General features: G+C 43.7%; 1 long non-coding RNA gene across 2 annotated transcripts in view; it reads right to left on the reverse strand.

Moving 5' to 3' along the window:
* Positions 1 to 1524: 1524 nt before the first annotated feature.
* LOC147376053 (uncharacterized) overlaps positions 1525 to 18191 on the reverse strand; it is a 35083-nt gene continuing 18416 nt past the window's right edge. The window contains exons 2-5 of one of the 2 annotated variants that reach the window (XR_015160675.1): positions 14006 to 14073; positions 12690 to 12775; positions 5637 to 5732; positions 1525 to 1712 (exon numbers count right to left, since the gene is read on the reverse strand). This is a non-coding gene — a long non-coding RNA (uncharacterized LOC147376053). Of the gene's footprint in view, positions 1713 to 5636; positions 5733 to 12689; positions 12776 to 13542; positions 13923 to 14005; positions 14074 to 18191 lie in introns of those variants that run through there. The other variant, XR_015160674.1, reaches the window with a different exon arrangement.

Consider the following 18191-nt stretch of genomic DNA (forward strand, 5'->3'; position numbering starts at 1 on the left):
ATTCAAAATACCTAGAGTGGTTTCTTTATTTCTCTTTCTTAGGAAGAGCGCTTCAGTAATGAAGTTTTGGAATTGAGTTGCTGGCCTGTTGGTGCTTAAGTGCAATCATAATCTCTTACAGTAGTCTCTTACTGTAAATCCACAACTTGCAATGCCATTACAATTTCTCAGATCATCACTCATGGTTGTTTAGAATGCTGTGCTTATTAATGGGCAGGGTTTAGAAGGCTAGGAGGCTGCACTTGACTCTTATGACAGAGATGATGACTTATAGAGACTGAGGTAGGCTAGCTATTTCTGACCCACACTGGAGAGTTTATACAGAGAAAATGATAAATTTAAAGATTTAAACTTCCAGCATAAAGCTGAAAGAGAACTAGAGAGGGTATATGGCACCACTAACATTATCTCTAAATTCTTGTAGCCACAGAGCAGATGTGGCTGGAAAGAAAATTCCAAATGTCGTGTGTATGTTGCAGAATTACAATACAAGTCTAATTCATAGCTTCACCAATTCTCCTTTGTAAAAAACAGGACTTGACTCTGAAGGAGTGGAACTTGAGACTTGGGGACTTCCCTGGTGCTTCAGTGGTGAAGAATCCAGCTGTCAGTGCAGGAGACACGGGTTTGATCCCAGATCCGGGAAGATCCCACATGCCTCAGAGCAACTAAGCCCATGCACCACATCTAATGACCCTGTGCTCTAGAGCCTGGTAGCCACAACTAGTGATCCCATGCATGGAAACTACCAAAGCCTGCATGCCCTAGAGCCTGAGCTCTACAGCAAGAGAAGCCACCACAATGAGAAGCCTGCACGCTGCAACTAGAGAGCAGCCCTTGCTTGCCAAAGCTAGGGAAAAGCCCGTGTAGCAACAAAGAACCAGCATAGCCAAAAATAATAAATAAATAAAATTATTTAATGTGTTAAAAAAGAAGAAGAACTTGACTTTGAATGGAAACATTTTGGTGAACTTGGAAAAATCTAAGAAACTAAACCACTGCCACCCCCCAAGTCACCCTTGCTAAAGAAACAGTTACTTCCACCTTGCCCTGGGAGACTAGCCAACCCTTGTAATAACCTCATTGAGGAAGTTGCCTTTCAAGGGATTCTTATACTACTAAAACTCACCCCATACACACCTATTATTTCCAGATTTGTAACTATAATCACACCTCAGTAAGTAAAAGTTTGTACAAGAGACAACAGTTTATATGTATCAAAAGTCTTGCATGTTTCTGTTCATTTATATTATTGGAAACCCAAGAAATATGTATGGGAGTGAAGTTCAGGGAGGATGGTGTATAACTCTTAATAAGGCAAACTTAGCTGAGATTCTTATTTAATGCATTAGCTTTAGTAGTTAGAAATGCCTCTAAAAATTTGCAGTGTTGACTGAAATATGGACTCTACAGTGGTGTATAATAAATGAAATTGATATGCCCAAATTCCCTGGCATAAAATAGAAGAGAAATTGAGTTGTTGGAACTCCAGAGGCAACAGCATTCAATAGTATTACCTTGGTATGCCCCCTGGCACCACTGTGTGAGCAGCGGTGGTTCATAACCAGCCCGGTCCTGTGGAGGTGAATCCTCTGGGCTTCCTGCTGGTCTTTCGGCTTCTGGTCCTGTCCTTTCCCTGAGCTTCCTGTGAGTGTGTTTACTTTGATATTCCACCCCAAAGTTCCTTTTCCATTGAAGTTAGCCGAAGTCACCTGTAACAAAGAAGAGTGAATTATATAATTGGTATTTTTGTCTTTTAGTTACAGAGCCAATTTAGTAACTCACACCATATTCATTTTAATTCAACAGTAACCTCTGTTTCCAAGGCCACATATGTAGAGAAGACTGGAAAAATGGGGGTAAGGGTGGCAAATCCAGGAAATGGAAGTAAAATTCATAAGATATTTCACACCCACCAAGGTATAAAAAAATAAAAATTCTGAAATTATGTGTTGGCAAGTATGTGAATAGCAGTGGGAGTGTAAATTGATACAAACATGTTGGAAAACAGTTTCTAGTAATAAAGGCAATGATATATATCCCTCCATACCCAGCAATACACACGCTGTGGGATTTATCATAGAGACACTTGCCTGTACACAGCGGAGAATGCATGAGAATGTTCTCAGAAGGATTGTTTGTAACAGCAAAAAAGGGAAAAATGGAAATACTCCCAAATATTCAATCAGGAAAATGGATAGCCTATGATATATTCATACAAAGAATTTTAAGTGACTATGAAATAAACTCCAGAACACATCAACAAGGTAAATCTCAGCAATATAATGTTTAATGAAAAAAAAAAATCTTCAAAATTTAAAAAAAAATAAAAGGGTGGGGAAGATAAAAGATAAAGGCAATTTACAGAATATTACAAAGAGGATGATTCCAAATTGGTACAATATTTAAAGCAGGTGAAACTAAACAATATATTGTTTGAGAATACATACAATGGTGATAAAAGTCATGTTGGAGTCACCTCTGAAGAAAGGAGAGGAATGTGAATAAGGAGGGGCACATAGTGAGACTTCAGAAGGACTGTTAATATTCTACTTTGTAACATATTTTACTACTCTCTTTTTCACTGGAAAAGACCTTGATGTTGGAAAAGATCGAAGGCAAAAGAAGGGGGTGAGATCAAGAGAGGATGAGATGGTTAGACAGCATCACCAATTCAATAGACATGAATTTGAGCAAACTCGGAGATAGTGGAGGACAGAGGAGCCTGGCATGCTGTAGTCCATGAGGTCACAAAGAGTCAGACACAATTTAGCGATGGACAAAAACAACAAACAGGTTTGGTTTTGTTTGCAATTCTATGACTCAGAACCTCCAGTATAGAAATGTAAAATATAAATCTCCAAAAGAGAGATTTGGAATTCCATGATGCCCAAACTTTTTTAACCATGAACTATTTAGAGCTGGAATTTCTAGAATACAGACACGGCTTAAGTAAAAGTCTATTTGTCCTGGTTGCATGTCAATCCTCTCACCCCAACCCAGGATTATTCACTTCCCACACTCTTGGCTGCAAAACTTCCCTGAGTGTCCAGGACACTGCCTCTCTGTCTACCTACCTGGACTCCTGTTCTTTGCTGTGGAGATCTTGCAAGACCTAGGAGCTTGGAGAAAACCACATTCTTGCCCCTTACTCTGACCTGAAGCAGGACCTTTCTGGGCCCATTATCCTTAACACAACCCTTTTAGTGCTGTGTTCTGTCTGCTGCACTGGCTTTCCCCACTGTGCATGGGTGGCTCTCTTGACATTGCTCCTGCTCCAACTCTTAGAAGCACTACCAGATAACCTTCTCTCTCAGTCTTCTCTCTCCCCTGCACTTTGCCAGATCACAGTGGGTAAGACTTAAGATCATGAGACTTGAACATAATTTCCCTGGGTATGGATGGAACTGGAATGACACAGAACAAAAGATTTGGGCAGACAGGCTCCAGAAAGAGATGGTAGCATTCGCCCATGAAGTCACCACTGACTTCATGGCCATTTCTAAAGCCCAGATGATAGCCCAGAACAATACTTGAAGTAGCCAGGTCTCTTCAAAAAGAAGAACCAGCTTGAGTAATTGATTAGTGAATATAATTTGAGTAAATCAGGCAGCTCACAGACAGATGGGGGTAGAAGAAGAAAAACTCACAAGAGTCCCAAGGAAGCTCCAGGATGGTCAACAGAGGAGACACAGGGCCAAGTACCAGGCAGCTAGAAGCCCAGAAATGTGGAGGATCCTGGAAGGAAGGCCTGGAGTTCCCTGCCATTTCAGCTAAGGGTGAAGCCACGGCAGTACTGTTGTATTTTTATTTTTGTCCCCTCCATTCGTCTCCCTCTGCCCCACCTATGTGGCCTGAGGAAGCAGAAGTTACAAACTACAAAAGAAATTCAAATTGTTATGTTGTGAGTTACTAAGTAGCATTTGAATCTTTAAGACAAAAATAAAATGGTATAAATTAGGGTTGTTAAAAGCACTCTGGCTAATGTTAAGAGAAAATTAATATTTTGAAGAACATCAAATAGCCCTCAGAATCAACAGAAGTTTAGAAAATCAGGCTCTAAGACTCATCCAAAAGCCAGGATGACCAGCAGGAATGACCAGGTCATCCTCACACCCATCTGGGCAGGACAGTGTCTCTGCTGTCACAGGCCACTGCCACCTAGAGATACACAAAGCCAATGGCTCAGTGCCAAGTCTCTGTCACCACCATAAATCATGTCTGAACCATTCCTGAACCTTCACATGGCTCCCTCAAGATCCAGCATGGGAGATGGTAGAGCCCGGGCAACTGAGCCAAGGTCATAGCCCAGCTCCCTAATGGCCTTGGGGCTGGGAGAGAGATTCTCCCTTTTGCCTTCCATCATGAAGGAAGAAGGATCTGCACCCAAGACAGGATTTCCCAAAACTAGAATCAGGGTATGGCTTGCTGAGCTGCCCTAAGAAATGATAAATGTCTACTATGACTTTCTAATACTGTGTGGGATTATAAATCAATATCTGTAAATGAAATGTGTTTGAACTGACTTTGTGTTAAAAAATGAAATTCTGTATGTGTGTGAGTGTGTGTAAACATGAAGCTTGCCAACAGCAAGCAAGAAGGAAGATTTCAAAAGAAAATCAAAAGCCACAGCTCCAAAGACTGTAGCACAGAGGCCAGAGAGCCAGAACAAGCACTATATCCCAACCTTTAGAGAACCATCTGAGGAAGAGCCGGGAGTTTCTCCTGGGCTGGGACAGGGCCTGGGCAAGAGCTGAAAACCTCCCTTCCACCAGGTCCAGAGAAGCTCAAGACACAGGGGCCTCCAGTAAAAGTGGGAACTGAACAGAGGAAGCAAACCCTCACAGCCAGGACCCCCCACCCCCAGTCACACTCTTGGAACAACAGCTGAAGGGTGGCAGTGGTGGTCTCTGGTGCAGGAAGTTGCTATTTTAATCTGAAATATTCATTTCCTAAACTTTCATCAGAAGGACTGATGCTGAAGCTGAAGCTCCAATACTTTGGCCACCTGATGTGAAGAGCTGACTCATTGGAAAAGACCCTGACGCTGGGAAAGATTGAGGGCAGGAGGAGAAGTGGGCAACAGAGGATGAGATGGTTGGATGGCATCACCAACTCAATGGACATGAGCAAACTCTAGGAAATGGTGAAGGACAGGGAAGCTGGGCATGCTGTGGTTCACGGGATCACAAAGAGTTGGACAAGACTGAGCAACTGAACAACAATAATGAACTTTCTACATTAAACATGTGCGGCTTTTATAATCAGGAAGGAAAGGGTTAAAGAAGCCAAGCAAACTCCAGTGGAAACTGTCCTTTCCTTTTCTCTTCCTGCCAGAATAAATAAATCATCTTAGGATAACAATTAGGAACTAAATGGACAAGAGGGAATATGTTGCTGCTGTGTGTATGTAAAAGACAAAACTGAGCAAATTGTACACCTGGGAGAAACCAGAACTCAGTCCTCAGGGTTAGGTGAGAATTGGGTTGGGTTGGTTGTCAATTTAATTGTTCCAAATTGGGCTCTCACTTTGCAACAAAGCAAGACAAAAACAAAACTTTTATTTAGCTTGTCAGGGATCTCTCTTTAAGGGTCTATATCTCTTCTCCAGTCTCCTTCCCCAATCGCACTCATACTTTCCTGGGAGACTCCTCTCCTCTCCAGAGCAGCCCATCAAGCCCCATAGAATGTGTGCAGATGGTTTTGCTGCTATCAAGAATGGCTTCTGGCATCTAAAAGAGACAAAGGAACTTATTTACAAAACAGACTCACAGACATAGAAAACAAATTTATGGTTACTAAAGGGGGAAGGGGAAGTAAGGGACAAATTATGAGTTTGGGATTAGCAGCTGCAAACTACTATATATAATAGATATATAACTTTATATATATAATTTATATATCTATAAATAGATAACCAAGAAGGACCTACTGTACAGCACAGAAAACCATATTTAATATCTTATAATAACCTATAATAGAAAAGAATCTAAAAAAGAAAAAATGTATATGTAAATCACTTTACTGTACACCTAAAAATAATACAACATTGTAAATGAACTATCCTTCAATTTTTAAAAAGAAAACAAAGAATAGCTCCTGGGACAGTGTGGACCTGAAGCAGGGCCATCTCGCAGAAGGTTGGGCACCAAGGACCAGGCCTGCAGAATTCACGAGTCCCCACAAGGGTGGCAAACTCCCTGCATATTCTAGACACCAGGCAGACCAGGGAGGAAACCAATCCAGAGAAGGATGGTGGGTGGTGTGATGTGAGGAGTGCAGAGCAGATCATGTCTAAGAAATCTGTCTGAGATGTGGCCAGGAGAAGCCTCAGAAAAGTGGCAGGATCTGTGAAATCAGAACTGAGATGCAGACTCTGTCTTCAGGCACCACATGTCCAGCCAAACCCAGGCCTTCAGGGAATTTTCCCTACCTTGTCCACAGGCCACATGCTCCAGACTTGACTTCTTAAGCCAACCACTCTACCCATTCCACACCTCACTACGTGTTCTGGCCTCTCTTACTGTCCCTGTTTCCTTGCTGTCACTCCAGTCCACAGCTAGAGTACACCCTTCCTTGCTAAAAAGTGATTCGGAGTACCCCCATCTCTTCTTTACTGGACGCAAATCAAAGATAAGAGGTGGTAGTGAAAGGGTTAGCACCTTGACGAGATTCTCCCCCTATGCAGTCTGAGGAATCAAAAGAGCACTGAATAAAAAAAGAATCATATAGATAAATAGTGGCAAATCAAGGAGGGGGATGGGGAAGTGGTCCCCCGAGGTGAGGAGGAATATTTGGAATTGTCAACACATGGTGATAACAAAAAGCAGACTGACTTGTCTTTGGTTCTATTACTGTTTTAAAGTTCTCCATAGACAATGCATCTCTTTATTCCTTGCACCCAGAGCAGACCAGTCCAACACCCCTTGGTACCGACCAGCTCTCTGAAACTTTTCATGTTATGAGCAAATTTGCACTTCTGCAGTTTTTACCAAGTCTTTGATTTCTCTATCCATAAAATGGCATCCACAAGTGGGAAGCAACTGAAAGCTATCACTGGGGGAGGTCATATACAAACCCATGCTGGAGGAGGTTTAGACAACATCTGGTCTAACCCTCCCATTGCACAGTGATGCAAACAAGTGTAGAGAGATGATGTGAGTTAGTGGCAGCGCTGGTCTTGACCTCAAGTCTTCTGGGGCTCTGTATACAGGACTGTATCTTGTACAGAAGGGGGCACAGTTAGTTCAGGATTTTATGGTTATTATAGGTCCCTTTCCCAATTCAACCTAGAACTTCCTCTTAACTACTAAGGGTTCTAACAGTAATACGCTCTCTGCCTAAGTCCCAAGACAGCCTTCTCAGAGCAGGGTCAAAACCCCTTGCTTCCCTTACAGCCACCTGATTACAGACTTGATAGCCCCGTGAATTCTACTCATAGAACGTCTTTGCATCATCACATAAAAATGTGAGAAGAAATCCCCTCTGGAGGCATGTGGTCTATAGGGTCAACGTTTCCTGTGCTACTCCAACTTGTATAGCTTTCTCCATTGGCTGCTCTGTGCAACTCGAAGTATTAATCACTCTGCACCCTGCATTCTAAAGCCAGAGCTTTCCTGAAACCTCCAAGTTTCTCTCTGTTCCACCATCCTTGCAACTTCAGCCCCTTGGGGGACAGCGAGCTTGGTGAAAAACCCTAGCATATCAGCCCCTCAGTTACATTTTTATTCTGCTACGCTTGGTCAGAAGGGAGTTTCTTTCTCCAGTCCCCTGTGATACTGAGACTGCCATGATGGCCACAGGTGCTCTCAAACAGCAGATTTGACATCAGCCAGAATATAATCTTTAATGAACAAAGAAATCAATTGCTCCTCCATTGCAGCAAATCACGATCTGGCACACTCCATGAGCAGGCTCAAGTCCTTTCCCATCGTCCATTATTTTTAGATTATCCATGCCATTTTTCTCATTAGGCCAAGTCATTAAGAGTTCACAGTTGGTGTGGCTAAATCACTGCCCAAGTGACTCAGTCTCAGATCAAAAGAAGAAAAAGGACTTGTTAATTCACCATTGCTTAGAAAATAAAGTCTCAACTCTCTAGCAGGACATTCAAGGACTTTTCATGAACTGGCCTTAACCAATCTCTCCACCTTTATCACCCATCATCACCGTGGAGCCCTGCTGTTTCTACCTCATACCTACTTTGCATGTCGAATGCCCACTCATCCTCCAGGACTCAACTTAAGTCACCTTCTCCAAAGCTCTACCTTGACCTCCATTCTAGACTTATCACTTTGTGATCATTTGTCTCCTTGTCTGTCTCCTCCACTAGACTGTAAGCTCAAGGAGGAGCTCCACTGCATGGTAAATGTGTAGCCATGGATAAGTACTTGAAACTCTAATTTGCAATTTCATCACTTGTAAGTGAAAATACAGTTCTTAAGAGGAATACATGAGTTAATATATATTAAACACTTAGAAAATATCTGCTATTATTATGATCAGTATTCAAACCACAGAAAAGGTTAATAATTCTTGGTCTCCCCAGTATCTAGCCCAATGTCTGAGACACAAAAAATACTCAGTAATCACTTGTTGAGTAAATTAATAAATGAATGTGTTCCATCCAAATCTATTTTCTGTTTCCTAAACATTCCATGTCCTTTATAACCCTTTGCTCTTACACACTCTGTTTGGAAAGCTGGTTCCTCCCCACCCCATCTTACACCTACCCATTTTCTACCTGGTGAGCTGCTACTTGTCCTTCAAGACCAAGAACAACTATCACCTCCTCTTTTCTACCATCCCAGACTCCCCTGAAGCAAATTTATCTAAGCTTACACAGAACTTTGTTCATAACCATATTATCACGCTCATGGCATTGTCTTACAATCATTGTAATGTGTGTGTGTGTGTGTGTGTGTGTGTGTGAGAGAGAGAGAGAGAGAGCATGCATATGCTCAGTCGCTCAGTCCTGTCTGACTCTGCAACCCCATGGACTGTAGCCTGCCAGGCTCTCTGTCCATGGAATTTTCCAGGCAAGAATACTGGAGTGGGTTGCCATTTATTTCTTCCTCCAGGAACCCTTCCCGACCCAGGATCAAACCCGCATTTCTTGCACCTCTTGCATCGGCAGGCAGATTCTTTATCACTGAGCCACCTGAGAAGCCCTATTGTAATGTTTGCTTATGTGTTAATCTCTCCTTCTTCACAGTGAGCTCTCCCAGAGCAATGATTGATTTATGTATCCCTTGGCCCCAGTAACTAGCATTATGCTGGCCCACGTTAGGCACTTAATAGGCAAAGAGGAGATTCCTGAACAAGTCCAGACGTTGATCCCAGTGTCACAGAGATGGTAAAAGAACCTAAGGACTTTCGGGCTCTAAAAAAGCCTCTCCTGGGAGGCAGGGAATCAGGCTGTGTGCTTGGAGTGATGTTGCCATTTTTTAAATTTCTGTTACTTACTGCAACAGAATAAAACCCAGACTTATAATAATGAAATAAATACCATACTCTCTCCAACAACAAGAAAAACTCAAAAAAGAAAGAAGCATCATCCACTATCCTATTTAACAAATCCACTGCTTTCATTTTTCTTTGTTCCTCTATAGCACTTTATTTATATGCACACATGATTTTACATAGTTACCCTTATAATGTAGACACAATTGGACATTCTGCTTTTTTTACTTAACCATCTCTCATAGGCATTTTTCCAAGTTACTATACTGTCTACAAAATCATCTATTCTGGCTGCATAATATTCCATTTTGTTGTTTCTAAATTACAACTGTTAAATATTCTGCCGAATATATTTTCACCTAAAGCTTTTCTTCTTCTAACTGATGGTATTTTTCAAACATTTCTGCCTAAGATTTCAGTATTTTCCTAAGGGCTTTGACAAAAGAGCTGACTTTTTTTTTAAGTCCCAGCACACAGTTAAGTCAAAGCATAGAAAAGTAGTTCTCAACCTCTGGATATGCTTTTGAATCACCTGAGGATCTTTTAAAACTACTGATATACAGACCCAACCCAGATCAAATGAGTCAGAACCAGAGAGTGGAGTAATAGAATGTTTTAAAAGGTCTTCAGGTGGTTGTAACATGAAGAAAAAGGATCAAATCAATGCAGGACAGAGAATTAGCGAGAGCATCATGCCCAGCAGCTTGATGGGTTTTTGTTCTAGAGCAGAGACTTTGATGTCCCCTGCTGGACCAAGGAAATTAGTGTTATACAGAGGGCTGTTGGAGGCTCATGGGATAAACCTGATCAGTCAAACAGCCATTCATTCAGTGAGTGTCTATTGAATACCAAACTGAACAAAATTGCACCCCTGAATTCCAGTCAAATATATCCAATGGCCTAATTTACATTTCTGCCTGAATGTAAACAAAACATGTTGAATTTGGCATGTCCAAATACTAACACCTAATTTATCCTGATCAAACCAGATGTTCCAGTAGTCTTCTTCATCTCAGTGAATGGGAACTCCTACCTCCTGACTGCTCAGACCCAAGACCTTGGGATCATACTGGTGCCTTTCCCATCACATCCTACATTCCAACTCATCAGTAAGTCCATTCAGAATCTAGCCATTTCTCACCACCTCCACCCAGTATCATCCTGGTCCAAGCTATCAAACATCCCTTGCCTAGATTATTGCAATAGTCCCTGAAGTAGTCTAATTCACTAAAAACGGTTGCCTTTTGCAGACTCTTCTTCACAAAGCAGCCAGAGTGATCTTTTAAAAACATAAACACATGAAAAGATGCTCAACATCACTCATTATCAGAGAAATGTAAATCAAAACCACAATGAGGTACCATTTCACGCCAGTCAGAATGGCTGCGATCCAAAAGTCTACAAGCAATAAATGTTGGAGTGGGTATGGAGAAAAGGGAACCCTCTTACACTGTGGGTGAGAATGCAAACTAGTACAGCCACTATGGAGAACAGTGTGGAGATTCCTTAAAAAACTGGAAATAGAATTGCCTTATGACCCAGCAATCCCACTGCTGGGCATACACATTGAGGAAACCAGAAGGGAAAGAGACACGTGTACCCCAATGTTCATCGCAGCACTGTTTATAATAGCCAGGACATGGAAGCAACCTAGATGTCCATCAGCAGATGAATGGATAAGAAAGCTATGGTACATATACACAATGGAGTATTACTCAGCCATTAAAAAGAATACATTTGAATCAATTCTGATGAGGTGGATGAAACTGGAGCCTATTATACAGAGTGAAGTAACCCAGAAAGAAAAACACCAATACAGTATACTAACGCATATATATGGAATTTATAAAGATGGTAACAATAACCCTGTATGCGAGACAGCAAAAGAGACACAGATGTATAGAACAGTGTTTTGGACTCTGTGGGAGAGGGAGAGGGTGGGATGATTTGGGAGAATGGCATTGAAACGTGTATAATATCATATAAGAAACGAATCGCCAGTCCAGGTTCAATGCAGGATACAGGATGCTTAGGGCTGGTGCACTGGGATGACCCAGAGGGATGGTACAGGGAGGGAGGTGGGAGGGGGGTTCAGGATGGGGAACACATGTACACCCGTGGCGGATTCATGTTGATGTATGGCGAAACCAATACAATATTGTAAAGTAATTAACCTCCAATTAAAATAAATAAATTTAAACTTAAAAAATAAATAAATAAATTTGAAAAAGAAAAAAAAAACATAAATCTGATCATATCAGACTAAAACTTTCAATGTCTCTCTGTCTTACTTGGGGCGTGATGGTTATGTCAGCTTGACTGAGCCACAGAAAGACAAGGCATTCATTCAAACATTATTTTGGCTGTGTCCGTTTGGGGTGTTTCTGGATGAGATTAACATTTGAATCAACAGAAGTAAAGTCTTAAGTAAAGCAGATTTCCCTCCCTAATGTTGGTGAGCCTCATCCAATCCCTTAAAGGCCTGAATAGAACAAAAAGGCTAAGGGAAGTCTTGCCTAATTGCTTGCACAGGGACATCAGTCTTCCTGCCTTCAGACTCCAACTGAAACACTGGTTCTTCCTGGGTCTCAAGCCTGTAGACTCATAGACTGGAACCTTCACTTGGGTCACCAAATTGCCAAGAGCAGATCTTGGTACTTTTTAGCCTCCATAATTACAAGGGCTAATTTCTTATAATAAACAAACAGTAAACAAGGGTTCTGGAGAACGCTGATAGATAAACACAGTAAAATCCCAAGTCCTAATCTAGACCTTCACGTCTATCAGACTTCCCCATCACTGTCTGACCTCTTCTTCCTCTCCCCCGCTCAAGCACTGCACTCTGGTGGCTCAGACTTTAAGGAATCTGCCTGCAAGGCAGGAGACCTGGGTTCAATCCATGGTTCAGGAAGACTCCTGGAGAAGGAAATGGCAACCCCTCCCATTATTCTTGCCTGGAGAATCCCATGGACAGAGGGCTACAGTCCATGAGGTCGCAAAGAGTCGGACACATTGAGTGACTTTCACACTTTCACTTTCAAGCCAAACGTGCTCCTGCCTCAGGACCTTCGTACCTGCTGTTTCTTCTGCCTGAAAAGCTCTCCCACATGGCTCACTCCTTCACTTTCTAAAGGTCTCTCTCAGCTCAACCACAGCTCACTAAAGAGAACCCCCTTGGTATACACAACCCCACAGAAAAAATAGCAACCCATCCCCGTATGACGTACCTTCATCTTCCTCCTCCGCTTGCATTTTCTCTATTGTACTCTCGACTGCCTGATGTATTAAATATTTGTTTGTTTGCTGTCTTTTCCTGTAAACCCAGATACATAATACATTAGGTAGTGATAAGTGCTATAAAGAAAAGTAAATAGGGGATATGAATAGAACATGAGAGGGTGTTGTTTCCAACAGGGCATTAGGAAAGGCCTCCCTGAGGGAATGTACAGGAAGTGACAGAACCAGGTGACAGAACCAGAACTGAAAACAAGAAAGACGCTGTGAACACAGTGCCCCATTTTTATCCCCTTATCATTGTTTTATTATTATTATTATTTATTTCAGCTGCACCAGGTCTCAGTTGTGGCATGAGAAATCTTAGTTGTGACGTGCAGGAACTAGTTCCCTGACCAAGGATGGAACCCAGGACCCCCACATTGGGATCATGGCATCTTAGTCACTATACCACCAGGGAAGTTCCCCCTGCTCCAACTTCATCATTCTTTATTCAGATAAAAGCCAGAGGTATTCTTCATCGAGTGCAGCAGCCCTCACCTGAAGTCCTCTCTGGCTACATGTGGGGCGTTGTAGCCTCTGGGACAACATCAGCAGGGAGTTGGGGAATCAGCACCCTGTCTCCCTCCTCTTCTGGTGGGGCACGTCTGAGACCTGTTCACGAGCAGCTCCCAGAGGACTGAGCCCGCTCGCCCACATCCGTCAGTCACCAAGGCCACGCAAGCTTCAACAACACCTTGCATCTGCCTCCCTCCCTTCTGTACCTACCCGTGCTTCCCACTCCTTGGACTCACTGGCACTGAAACCCTTATCTCAGGATGTAGCCTAAGACAGAAAAGAGCTCACCTGGTTCCTAGTGACTTCTCAGCTTTTAGTCGGAGGACCTGTGGGAGTGACCCACAGGGAAGAAGGCCTCTGCTGGGGGAAGGGCTGTGCCGCACCCACGGACTGCAGGCACAGGCAGTCTGTCGGGTCAGTGCTCAGCTGTCTAGGGGGTGGCTCTTGACCCAAGCATTTCACACCACCAACCACACAATAGAGTGTGATATTCAAATCAGGTTGAGGTCCTACAGAGAGAGGGTGGCTGCACAGGCCTGGTGGTGAATTTATAGAAGTGGATTAGCCCAATCTGCATACTAAACAGCATGTAAATTATGTTATTTCAACCCATAAGTTTAGACATGTCCATGGGAATAAAAATTTATGACAGTGATAAGATGTATGGTTCGTGTAAATAAGCTAACCCAAGCAAAATGTGGGGAAAATGCTATGGAAATTTTCCAAATTAAGTGAGTGATACCAGCCCCACCTTTCCACAGGAGAAGGGGAAGCTGACTTCTGGCCCTGGGGCTGCCATCTCAATGCTGTTTCCAGTCACTGCAAAGAAAGGGAGGGAATGGTCAGTGTTCAGAGGTGGCTGCAAGCCCTGCCATTGAAGAGGATCAGTCTTAGAGATGGGAGCAGAAATCACTCCAAGATCCAGGAAAAATGCTCTCAATAACAGTAATAATAGCAAAGAATAATAATATAATAGCCGATATTTTTGAGGACTTACTGTGTGCCTAAAACACTTCTGAGCCCTCTATGTGGTCTACTAATTTAATTCTTATAATTTAGTACTAATAGAGATAGCTACAATATTGAATCTTATTTTTTAAATTTATCTATCTATTTATTTATTTTAGTTGTGCTGGGTCTTTCTCGCTGTGCGGGCTTTCTCTAGTTAAGGTGGGTGGGGGCACTCTGTTGCAGTGCACGGGCTTCTCATCATGGCGGCTTCTGTTGTTGCGCAGCACAGGCTCTAGGTTCACGGGCTTAGTAGTTGTGGTACACGAGCTTAGTTGCTCTTGGATCTTCTCACACCAGAGGAGCCCGTCCCTGCATTGGTGTGGGCACACTGCAGTTATGTCCGACTCTTTGTGACCCTGTGGACTGCAGCCCGCCAGGCTCCTCTGTTCATGGGATTCTCCAGGCAAGAGTATTGGAATGGATTGCCATGCCCTCCTGCAGGCGATCTTCCGGACCCAGAGACTGACCCTGCATCTCTTTTTGTTTCTTGCATTGGCACGCAGGTTCTTCACCACTAGCGCCCCCAGGCGGATTCTTATCCGCTGTACCACCTGGGAAGTGCTGCTGCTGCTGCTGCTGCTGCTGCTGCTGCTGCTGTTGCTGCTGCTAAGTCGCTTCAGTCGTGTCCGACTCTGTGCGACCCCATAGTCAGCAGCTCACCAGGCTCCGCCGTCCCTGGGATTTTCCAGACAAGAACACTGGAGTGGATTGCCATTTCCTTCTCCAATGCATGAAAGTGAAAAGTGAAAGTGAAGTCGCTCAGTCATGTCCGACTCTTAGCGACCCCATGGATTGCAGCCCACCAGGCTCCTCTAATGCTTTTTAAAAATTTGATGACACCTCAAGGCATTCAGCATATTAATTCACAGTCCAAGGATTGAACCCAGGCCCCAGGAGTGAAAGTGCCCTGTCCTAACCACTGAACCACCAGGGAATTCCCTATGAATCCTATTTTAATCTGAACAAACTGAAGCTCAAATTCCAGCATGTAGTAAATAGTAGAACTGCCCTCAGACAGCGTGACCCCAGAGCCTGCATACTTAATCACAATGCACTTACCTTACCGTTGAACATCATGCTGAAAGGAATTTAAGGAGTCATTTATTTCAACCATCTCACTTTAAGATGAGGAAACTGAGGCCAACAAAACTTGGTGACTTGCCCAGGGGAAATGGCAGAGCCAAGATTCTGGCTTAGGATTTCAGACACCATGATTAAAGATCTTTCAAGAGCCCAGGGCACCCCTTCCTGCTGCCAATTGCAGTAAGAAAGCCAAGGTGGCTGGAATCAGTCTTCATTTTCCTTCCTGTGTGGCCCTGGATGAGGTCTGCCTTCATTAGATTTGCAAAGGGCATAGCTGGAGAAATTCAGCTCCTGCTCTCAGAAGGTTTTCTCTCCTAGCTGGAATACTCTGCCCTGCCTATCTGGGGAGAACTCAGCAGAAAAGATGCCAGCCCTCACCTCCATGGCTAGCTTCCTCTCACAAGTGCCTGACTCTAGTACTTGCTGCACAGTTCCCAAGCACCAGACTTTCTTGTCTAAAGTTCATCCTGTTGCAAGCAATCAATTCTATCTCAAATCAGCTAAGCCAAGGAGGAGGTTCTAGGGGGACTGGGAAGTCCAAGGAGGAATGGGCTGGATCTAGTGGACACACGGCTGCATCCATCGATTCAGTGTCCTCAGGATTTCGGGTCTTTGTCTCTGCCCTTTCTGGCTGTAGGCCATACTCTCTGGGAGTTTTTCTCTACGAGGTGGGAGAGAGAACAGCCCAAGCCTGCATTCTGAGGGCCAATCATGTAGAATAGGGTGGACGCCAATACATTAAGTCCATATATTTATTCTACAGGGATTTAGGGAGCACCTAGGCTCAGACAGTAAAGTGTCCATCTACAACGCAGGAGACCAAGTTCGATCCCTGGGTTGGGAAGATCCCCTGGAGAAGAAAATGGCAACCCACTCCAGTACTCTTGCCTGGAAAATCTCATGGACAGAGGATGCTGGTAGGCTACAGTCCTTGGGGTCACAAAGAGTCAGACACAACTGAGCAACTTCACTTTCTATATGGCTGTATCTCAGAGATACAGCCATAATCAAAACAAATGTAAATCTCATGCCCTATGGAATGGACATTCTATTGGAGGAAAGATGCTGCTGCTGCTGCTAAGTCACTTCAGTCGTGTCCGACTCTGTGCAACCCCATAGACAGCAGCCCACCAGGCTCCTCCTCCCTGGGATTCTCCAAGCAAGAATGCTGGAGTGGGTTGCCATGTCCTTCTCCAATGCATGAAAGATGAGGAAGAAATAAAAAACAAGGTAAGTAGGTGAGGTAAATAGTATGTTACATGGTGATAATTGCAGAGAAAATAAAATAGAAGGGGGAGAGAAATGCCAGATGGTACATAATTAAATTGGAAGTAGGGGCAGAGAGGCCTCACTGAGAAAGTGGTACTTGAGCAGAGAGCCCAAGGAGGAAAGAGAGTGAACAAGGCAGGTATCTAAAGGAAGAGCATGTCAGACAAGGGAACAGCCTTTGCAAGACCCTGAGGTGGGAGCGTGCTTGGCATGATGTATGACAGGGAAGGGGCCAATGTGACTAGAGTGGGGTGAGAAAGGAGGAATTAGAGGGAATAGGATCATAGAATAACAGAGGTAAGGGACGTTTTAAGTATGGCCTTGTAAAGAGAGAGAAATGGGTTGTCTTGGAAAGGTTGTGAGGGATATTTTATCCATGGTTTTACAGAGAAAGAAATATGTTGTCATTGAAAGCACTGGGACAGAGAAATGATGTAATTTGACTTACATTTTAAAAGGCTCATTCTGGCTACTGTGTTGAGAATGGACTATAAGGGGGCATGAATTAAAATGAGGAAACCAATTAGAAGACTATTGTGCTAATACCAAGGAGAGAAGCTGGTGGCTTCAACTAGAGTGAAATTAGTGGTAAGATTCAGGACATATTTTGAAATGGAGCCAGCATGACTTCCTGATGAATCATATGTGAATTGACAGAAAGAAAGGTGTCAAGAATGACTTCAAGATTTCTTGCCTAAGCAACAAGAACTGATGGAATTGTCATTAACAGAGATGGAAAAGGCTAAGAAAGGCAGGTTTGCAGGAGGGGAGGGGTCAATCAGGGAAAATGTACTGCTAACTTGTAGGGTTTCACACCCACATTCAGATAAATCGCTGCCCAAGGCGGATGGGGTACTCCTATCGGTCAGCTGCATCACGCACCAACGGTGGGAGGCAGGGCATCTGTGATTGACAGCCTCATTAGGATTCCCTTGGGATGGGAAAGCCATAATTCCTCAAAGGGAGAGTTGCTGGGTGTTGCTGGGTCAGGTTGCTGACCCCACACTGGCCTCAGAAAAATCCCCTTGAGCAAAGTCTGTAGACAACTCTGTTTATTCCTTCTCACAGGGGAGGGGAGGGCCAGGAGCCCAGGCATTGAATAGCAGTAGTGGCTGTGTGCTCTTCAGAGAAGATTGGTGGCCTTGGTTCAGAGAAGTGGGAGGCTGAGCAGCAGAGCCTAACCGCAGAGGCCACACACAGACCCCCCAGACAAACACCCTGGCTTGCAGCAACTTCCCATCCAGGCTCAACCACTGGCTCTGGGCTGGCCCTGCTGCTAAGGTTCTTCCAGTGGGTTAGGAGGGACAGAAAGGCTGGGAAGGAGAAGAAAGAAATGGCAGATGCCTAGAACCTGAGGATTCTAAAATTTGGAGCATAAGTTGGGAAAGAGAGAAGATAAGGAATGAGGGAAGAGAGAGGTATTATGAAGTCCAAGCTCACTCTGCTCGCTGGATAGGCCAATAAATCCAAGGGACAACGGGTTGAGACAAGGAAGGGACTTTATTTGGGAGCTGGCTGACCAAGAAGATGGTAGGCTAGCGTGTCAAAATAACCTTGTTGTCGGGGTCTGGTTG

The sequence above is a fragment of the Bos grunniens genome, chromosome 3 (genome assembly GCF_055505025.1).
Source record: "Bos grunniens cultivar Pamir isolate PY7600 chromosome 3, Bosgru_T2T1.0, whole genome shotgun sequence".
Lineage (NCBI taxonomy): Eukaryota > Metazoa > Chordata > Mammalia > Artiodactyla > Bovidae > Bos > Bos grunniens.